Genomic DNA, 8,128 nt, shown 5'->3' on the forward strand with positions numbered 1-8,128 from the left:
TTATTATATAGATTAGTAAAAATGATATTTTTATAATTATTGAAAGCTAAAGATTAACGTAGGAGTCATGGGATTGCAATTCTATCTATTTTAACGAAAATAACCTAGATTATAATAAGATTAAATGGGAGGCATTTTGGTATGCAAAATTGGATTTTGTTCATTTGTTCCCTATTATTGTATTAAAAAGACTTGGACATAAGCATTTGAGGGTATTTTCTAAGTTATGTGCTAAGCTGATGTACCTATGGCATGATGCCATGTGTACAAAAAATTATTAAAAATAAAGCACTTAAACTGCTCCCAAATTTTCTCCCAAAATTTTCTTTTAGTGACCAATCACTTATGCTCATTTAAAACACGTGACGTCATGCCATTGGTTCAACAGCTTAGTACATAGCTTTCAAAACAGCAAATCTTAGTTCAAGAAAAGGTAAGGAATGAAGTGATTTTTTACTCACAGACCATCAAGACATATGGCATATATGATGGAAGCAATAGGAAAAAAAATTATCTCTCCTACCCGCTCATCTTGCCCACAAATTTTAATTTTAAGATTTTAAATCTTATAAAAAAAAAAAAAGTTAGGCATGCATGGATTATCACATTTGCAATCGAACACAACAACCTTCTAGATTACATGATAAAAAAAAAAATCAAAAGAGCAAAGTTTTTCAATGTGTTGAAAATGGATGGTTACAAAACACCAAAATTTAAAATTCAAATTCAACGGTGAAAAATAACTTTTTTTTAATTCTTTTTCTTCAAAGTTAATAAAATGTTGTCCTCTACAACACTGTGGTAATGGATCATGTTTTTGAAGGCCACAGGGTGATCTAATCAAGAAAATTTGTATTTTCCACAATGGGCATGAGAGACATTTTCTTTCTTTCTACTTGCTTAAGTCATCTTTGCCATATGTTAAACGAGTGTAGGGCTGTGAGAAAAAAAATCACGTGGTAAGAAACCATTGGTTCAAAGTTGAGTATGACGTCATACGCAAATTTTATTATGACAAGGCATGTGTGCTCGCTAAGCAAGAAAACGAACTTGTCGATATTAAATCCTAGTATGCAAACTGCCCACTTGTCAGTATTAATTAAGGATAATGACCGCACAAAACTATTTTTTGAAAATATGTATCAAAAATATCTTCTAAAAAAAATGGACTCTTAAGTACACAATTTATCAAATATTAGTCTTAATAGGATTTTTGAAACAAAAATGCCATAATTACCCTTTCAATGATTTTTGAAGTTTAAAGAAACGTGTTTATTTGAGAATATTTGAGTTATTTCTATATTTTATAATTACTGACATGCCCCTTAACTATAGTCATCTCTGATAGATCAATGAAAAAAAAGATCTAACTGAAAAGAAAAAAAAACTTGTTTTCCCTTCTCAAAACTAGTAATCATAGGTGATGATGATAACTACAACAATGATGATGATGATGGAGATGAGTATGATCATCATCAAACTAATTTGATCTATGTATATCAGATTTATTAAAATATATAAATAATTTTAAATAATTAAAAACATAATTTTAGAACTCGACTTGAATGTTCATCGAATTGATTTAACTAAAAAAATTAGCAAGTCGACACAAATGAGTCAAATAAAATTATGTTGAATTTATTAATAGTTTTTTATAAATAAAATATTTGTTTTTTATTTTTCACAAAAATATTAATAACTAAATAAATTGATCAAGTATTTTACTTGACTCGATATTTTTTTAGATCAAACACTTTGTAAAGATATTAAAAGTATATTTCAAATATTTTCTTTAAAAATTTTCAAGAGATCCTTAATAGATTAATATTCTATTAAGTGGGACTTGAATGGTCCTTATTTTTTATCGGGGGACTATTCAATACATATATTCAATAAAGAGTCCTTCAGAGTCATTCTCCCCATTATCTACTTAGTTTTAAGAGTCGTGCTGGAGTAACATTGAAATTGACATCATTTCACTCATAGGTGTGCACATAACCATAGATGCTTCTCAATCATATCTCGATGAAAAGAATCTATGGTTCTATACACACATCCAAGTCAGCTATGTGTGAAATAATCATCAATTTCAATGTTACTTCAGAATTTTCCTAGTTTTAATTATTTATTATACTAATTCTAATCGACGTTAACTAATTTTTGAGTAATGCAGGAGTGACTTTCAAATTTCCATTGATTCACACTTTGCTGATGTGGAAGTGCGTATGGAACCATACACAATGTGAAAAAAGCCCAAATTTGACAGTCTTGGGTTGTCAAATTTCATAAAATTCGACGGACCAAGAGGTCGAATTGACATTGAAGTTTTCATTGTCAAATTTTTTTTTCGATGGGTCAAAACTATCAAATTAATGAAAGATAAAATAAATTCAACAGTTCTAAGCCATCAAATCTGGGAACATGAAGAATTTCGACAGTCCTAGGCCGTCAATTCAGTTTCTAAAATTTGTGTTCCTTGGCCCGTCAATTTTTTCTGTCGAATTTTCCAATTTTCACATAATGATAGATATTTTTCACTCGTATCTCAATGAAAGCATTTATGGTTCTGTGCACACCTCCACTGTGAATTTTAAAGTCACTCCAGTATTATTCTTAATTTTTTTTTTTCTTCTAATGGAATTGTGTCGTAGAAACGTAGGTACCATTCTATGACTCCATCAAAACAGCATCCTAAAAATAAAACTCTAATGCAAAGATTTTCTTTTTCTCTTTTTAAAATTACTTAATGAACCCAAGAACTTCTTTTTAAACACCTCCTAACTTTTCTACATAACTTGATAATCCATGTAATAAACTTTTTTTTTCTCTCTTAACGCTCCCTCACGGACCTCACCCTCCTTCGATTAGTGAGATCCCTGATTTAAAATGTGGATCTCAACGATCCAAATAATTGAGATCAGCTTTTTCCCAATTGAGATCAACCATTCAAATTGTTTATCTATTAATGAATTTTTCTTGTTTTCTTCTTTTCATATTACCTTCAACCCAGTAAGAAAAAGAGAGATTTTTCACACTTTCTCAAGTTGGATTAGTTAATTTGTAATTTTTTTTAATATTTGTTTTGTAAAAATCTAACAACTCAGTCATCTTGAACTCTAAATTTGCACTATTGAATGTAACCACCTCGATGATGTGGTATGCCCTCAACCGTTGGCATTAATTATAGAGAGCTACAGGAAAAATGGGTTACACAGTAACTGTATCGATATGTGGTTCATCCTTGGTGAACTTACTTACCAAAATTCATAGTGTTTGATAATTTGTATCCACTAGATATAATCTCTTGAAAAAGAATATAAATCTTTCTATTAGAAATCATTTTGCTATTATCAATATTGGATTCACATCACCAATCAAACTGATCTTTTATGGGTAGATTCACCAAAGGATGGACCACGTATCTATAAGTTGGATAACAAAGTGCCATGTGGTATAAAATGGGGTGCCACCTGACCTTAGTTAGGAACGTGACACCTGACTGGATCCCTACGCAGAAAGAAACCGACTTCTCTGGGAGTCAGACTTGTTTTAAGATCTAAAACGTGCCATGTCGATGAATAATCCTGATCCATGAAATAATGTCTTTTCGAATCAATTCGTCTTAAAATCAAACCAATAAATATACAGAGAATAGAAAGAAAACGATCGGCTTCTTTGGGAGTCTGACTTGTTTTAAGATCTAAAACATGCCATGTCGATAATTAATCCTGATCCAAGAAATAATGTCTTTTAGAATCAATTCGTCTAAAAATCAAACCAATAAACATACAAAGAATAGAAAGAAAACGACTTCTTTGGGAGTATGACTTGTTTTAAGATCTAAAACGTGCCATGTCGATGATTAATCCTGATCCAAGAAATAATGTCTTTTAGAATCAATTCTTCTAGAAATCAAACCAATAAACATACAGAGAATAGAAAGAAAACAACTTCTTTGGGAGTTTGGCTTGTTTTAAGATCTAAAATGTGCTATGTCGATAATTAATTAATCCTGATTCATGAAGTAATGTCTTTTAGAATCACTTCTTCTAGAAATCAAACCAATAAACATACAGAGAATAGAAAGAAAACGACTTCTTTGGGAGTCTGGCTTGTTTTAAGATCTAAAACATGCCATGTCGATAATTGATCCTGATCCATGAAATAATGTCTTTTAGAATCAATTCTTCTAGAAATCAAACCAATAAACATACAGAGAATAGAAAGAAAACGACTTCTTTGGGAATCTGGCTTGTTTTAAGATCTAAAACGTGCCATGTCGATAATTAATCCTGATCCATGAAATAATGTCTTTTAGAATCAATTCTTCTAAAAATCAAATCAACAAGCATACAGAGAATAGAAAGAAAACGACTTCTTTGGGAGTCTGACTTCGTTTTAAGATCTAAAACGTGCCATGTCGATAATTAATCCTAATCCATGAAATAATGTCTTTTAGAATCAATTCTTCTAAAAATCAAATCAATAAACATACAGAGAATAGAAAGAAAACGACTTCTTTGGGAATCTGATTTGATTGAAGATCTAAAACGTGTCATGTTGATAATTAATCCTGATCCATGAAATAATGTCTTATAGAATCAATTCTTCTAAAAATCAAATCAATAAACATACAGAGAATAGAGAGAAACTAACTTCTTTGGGAGTCTGACTTGTTTTAAGATCTAAAATGTGCCATGTCGATAATTAATCCTGATCCATGAAATTTTGTCATTTAGAATCAATTCTTCTCAAAATTGAACCAATAATCATGCAGAGAATATGTCAAATTGGTCGGACCACAATGGTATCTTGGTTCAATTTGGTCTAAAAAACACTATAAACAATGGTCTAAATTGCAAATAAACCCTTTGGATACATGTGCATTTGCACATACCACATTTGTGTATTTATTAAAAACACTTTAATAAATACCACATTTGATATTTATAAAAGAGAGATTTACCCAGCAGACCTAATGGATGCACATTTATTACAAAAACTTCCTTGGAATTCTGACAACTCCAAAGGAACCGAACTTTATGAAGTTTTTTACCCATAAAACCTTACTTTATCAAGTTCGCTACCAAGGAAACCTTGAAGTGAGGAGGTCATAAAATTCAAATTGAAATGTTAATTTGTTACTCAGCATACCTTGGAGTAGATACAAATCGTGTGCATACAAAAACATGATCAAATGGCATAGGGCTATAAAGGATAAAATTCTAAGAACTTTGACAAAAATTTGAAAAAATTAAGTTAGTTTTCACCATTGAATTTTAGATTTAAATTTAAAAGTTTGGTAACTATCCATTTTCAACACCTTGAATCAAACTCAAATTTTAGATAACGTTTGATGAAATCTTAATAAACTAGTCATGCTTGATTAATAAAGTAATAGTCCCTTTGGTAACGAATTTGATAAAGCAAGGAATTTTTTGTAATAAAATTTAACAGATAGGTCGGCGCGGTAAATCTCTCTTATTAAAAAACTTTAAAATATGTATGATTTACGTTAAATTACCGTTCATAAAAGGTGATATACTTTAAGAGTCGTGAAGAATGCATGCGGTTGGGTACGCGTACATTATCCTAAGCATTTGTTTGATTGAGTATTATTCATGAAGGAATAGTTGTAGTCAAATTGACCAACAGCATCTCTATTAAGATTAAGAATTTTTTTTTCACTTGAGATGAGAGAATCCATGGAGATTGAAGAGCTCAATGGAAGCGCTGTTGAAAGGTTGTCTCCAAATACTCTCAGTCTCCTCTTCAAGAGATTGGACGAAGACACACAAAAGGTTGAGAACGAAGACAAGACTCTACTACCTCAACATGTTTTCCAACAAACATCTCTTCCTTTCGTTCTCTCCTTCTGTAATTTGACGTATGCCATCATAGACAATAAGAAGAAGAAGACACTAATATTGAATGATGTCTCTGGTCAAGCGAGAAGCGGAGAGATCCTAGCCATCCTTGGCACGAGTGGATCGGGGAAATCAACATTGATCGATGCTCTCGCCAATCGGATAGCCAAGGGCAGCTTGAAAGGATCCATAACTCTTAATGGAAAACCAGTAGTGGAATCTGGGCTTCTCAAGGTGATCTCTGGGTATGTCATGCAAGACGATCTTCTCTTCCCAATGCTAACAGTTGAAGAGACGATCATGTTCTCGGCCGAGTTTAGATTGCCTCACTCACTCTCCAAATCCAAGAAGAAAGCAAGGGTTAGTGCTCTGATTGATCAACTAGGATTAAGGAGCGTGGCCAAGACGATGATTGGAGATGAAGGTCATAGAGGCGTATCTGGTGGAGAACGTCGTCGTGTCTCTATAGGAATCGAAATAATTCACGATCCGATCATCTTGTTTCTCGATGAACCAACGTCGAGGCTCGATTGCACCAACGCTTTCTTGGTGGTGGAGGTTCTTAAAAGGATTGCTCAAAGTGGGAGTATTGTTATCATGTCGATTCATCAACCTAGTTATAGAATTCTTGGCCTACTCAGTCGATTGCTCTTTCTCTCATGTGGGCAGATTGTTTACAGTGGATTGCCAGCGAGTCTCCCACTTTTCTTCACTGAGTTTGGGCATTCTATCCCAGAAAATGAGAATTGGGTTGAGTTTGCATTCGATTTAATTCACGAGCTCGAGGAATCGCCCAGTGGAACGGAAAGCTTGGTTGAATTCAGTAAGTCATGGCAGACCATCAACCAACCTCACACACTGGATTCCAATCATTTGAAGCTCTCTTTGAAAGAAGCAATTACCGCGAGTATGTCGAAGGGAAAACTAGTATCAGGGGCTCTGAACAATAGCGCAAGCCCTACATCCAGCATCGCTACATTTGCTAATCCTTTCTGGAATGAGATCTTTGTGTTGTCGAAGCGATCGATAACTAATTCAAGGAGAATGCCTGAACTGATCAGAACCCGATTGGGGCCAGTTATGGTTACAAGTTTCATGTTAGCTTTAGTTTTTCGACAGCTTGATAATTCTCCCAAAGGTGTAAAAGAACGATTAGGGTTTTTCGGATTCGCCTTGTGTACAATCTTTTACTTCTGTACTGATGCCCTCCCAGTTTTCATCCTAGAGCGATATATTTTCATGCGAGAGACGGCTAATAACGCTTATCGTCGATCATCTTACGTTCTATCTACCACAATCATAGTCATACCATCTTTAATCTTTCTCTCCACCGCATTCGCAGCAACAACATTTTGGGCAGTAGGCCTTGGTGGTGGCATCTCGGGGTTCATCTTCTTCGCTTCTATAATCTTTGCTTTGTTTTGGGCGGGAAATTCTTTCGTCACATTCCTATCTGCAATAGTATCTGATCTTATGATAGGTTGCACAGTGGTTGTTGCAATTGTTGGTTACTTCCTTCTCTTTAGTGGGATTTCCATCAATAGTGATCGAATTCCACATTACTTGATATGGTTACATTACACATCCTTGATGAAGTACTCTTACCAAGCTGTATTGCAGAATGAATTCGAAAATGAGAGAAAATGTTTTATGAGAGGGACTCAGATGTTCGATAACACAGAGCTTGGAATTGTCCCTGTAGCCATGAAGATTAATTTGTTGAAGAAAATAAGCAATTCATTGGGAATGAACATTACAAGCGAGAGCTGCCTCACAACGGGATTGGATATCTTGGGACGACAAGGAATAAGAAATAATCTAAGCAAATGGGATTGTTTGTGGATTACATTGGCTTGGGGTTTCTTTTTTAGAATTCTATTCTACTTTTCTTTGTTGTTAGGGAGCAAAAACAAGAGGAGGTAGATTGATACTGGATGTAAGAATAATAACTTCAGTTACTCCTTTAGGATTGTACTTTTCTTTGCTGTTATATATAAATCTTAAACTTCATGTGTGGATTCTAATAACTTATCTAACTTAATCAAATCAAATGGGTTTATTTAATAATAGTAAGCCATATTTCCTTTAGGATTGTACTTTTCTTTGCTGTTATATATAAATCTTAAACATCATGTGTGGATTCTAATAACTTATCTAGCTTAATCAAATCAAATGGGTTTATTTAATAGAATAATTTACCAAAACGGTAGAGTTTTCAAAATTAATTACCAAAATGGTACATTGTAGCAATTAATTCCGAA

The 8,128-nt window shown here is 33.3% G+C and overlaps 1 pseudogene; it reads left to right on the forward strand.

Annotated features, from left to right (window-relative positions):
• Positions 1 to 5,586: 5,586 nt before the first annotated feature.
• LOC147385696 (ABC transporter G family member 20 pseudogene) lies at positions 5,587 to 7,877 on the forward strand (annotated as a pseudogene).
• Positions 7,878 to 8,128: the final 251 nt, after the last annotated feature.

The sequence above is a fragment of the Akebia trifoliata genome, chromosome 14 (assembly GCF_017979445.1).
Source record: "Akebia trifoliata isolate Shusen 1 chromosome 14, ASM1797944v1, whole genome shotgun sequence".
In the NCBI taxonomy this organism is placed as follows: Eukaryota; Viridiplantae; Streptophyta; class Magnoliopsida; order Ranunculales; family Lardizabalaceae; genus Akebia; species Akebia trifoliata.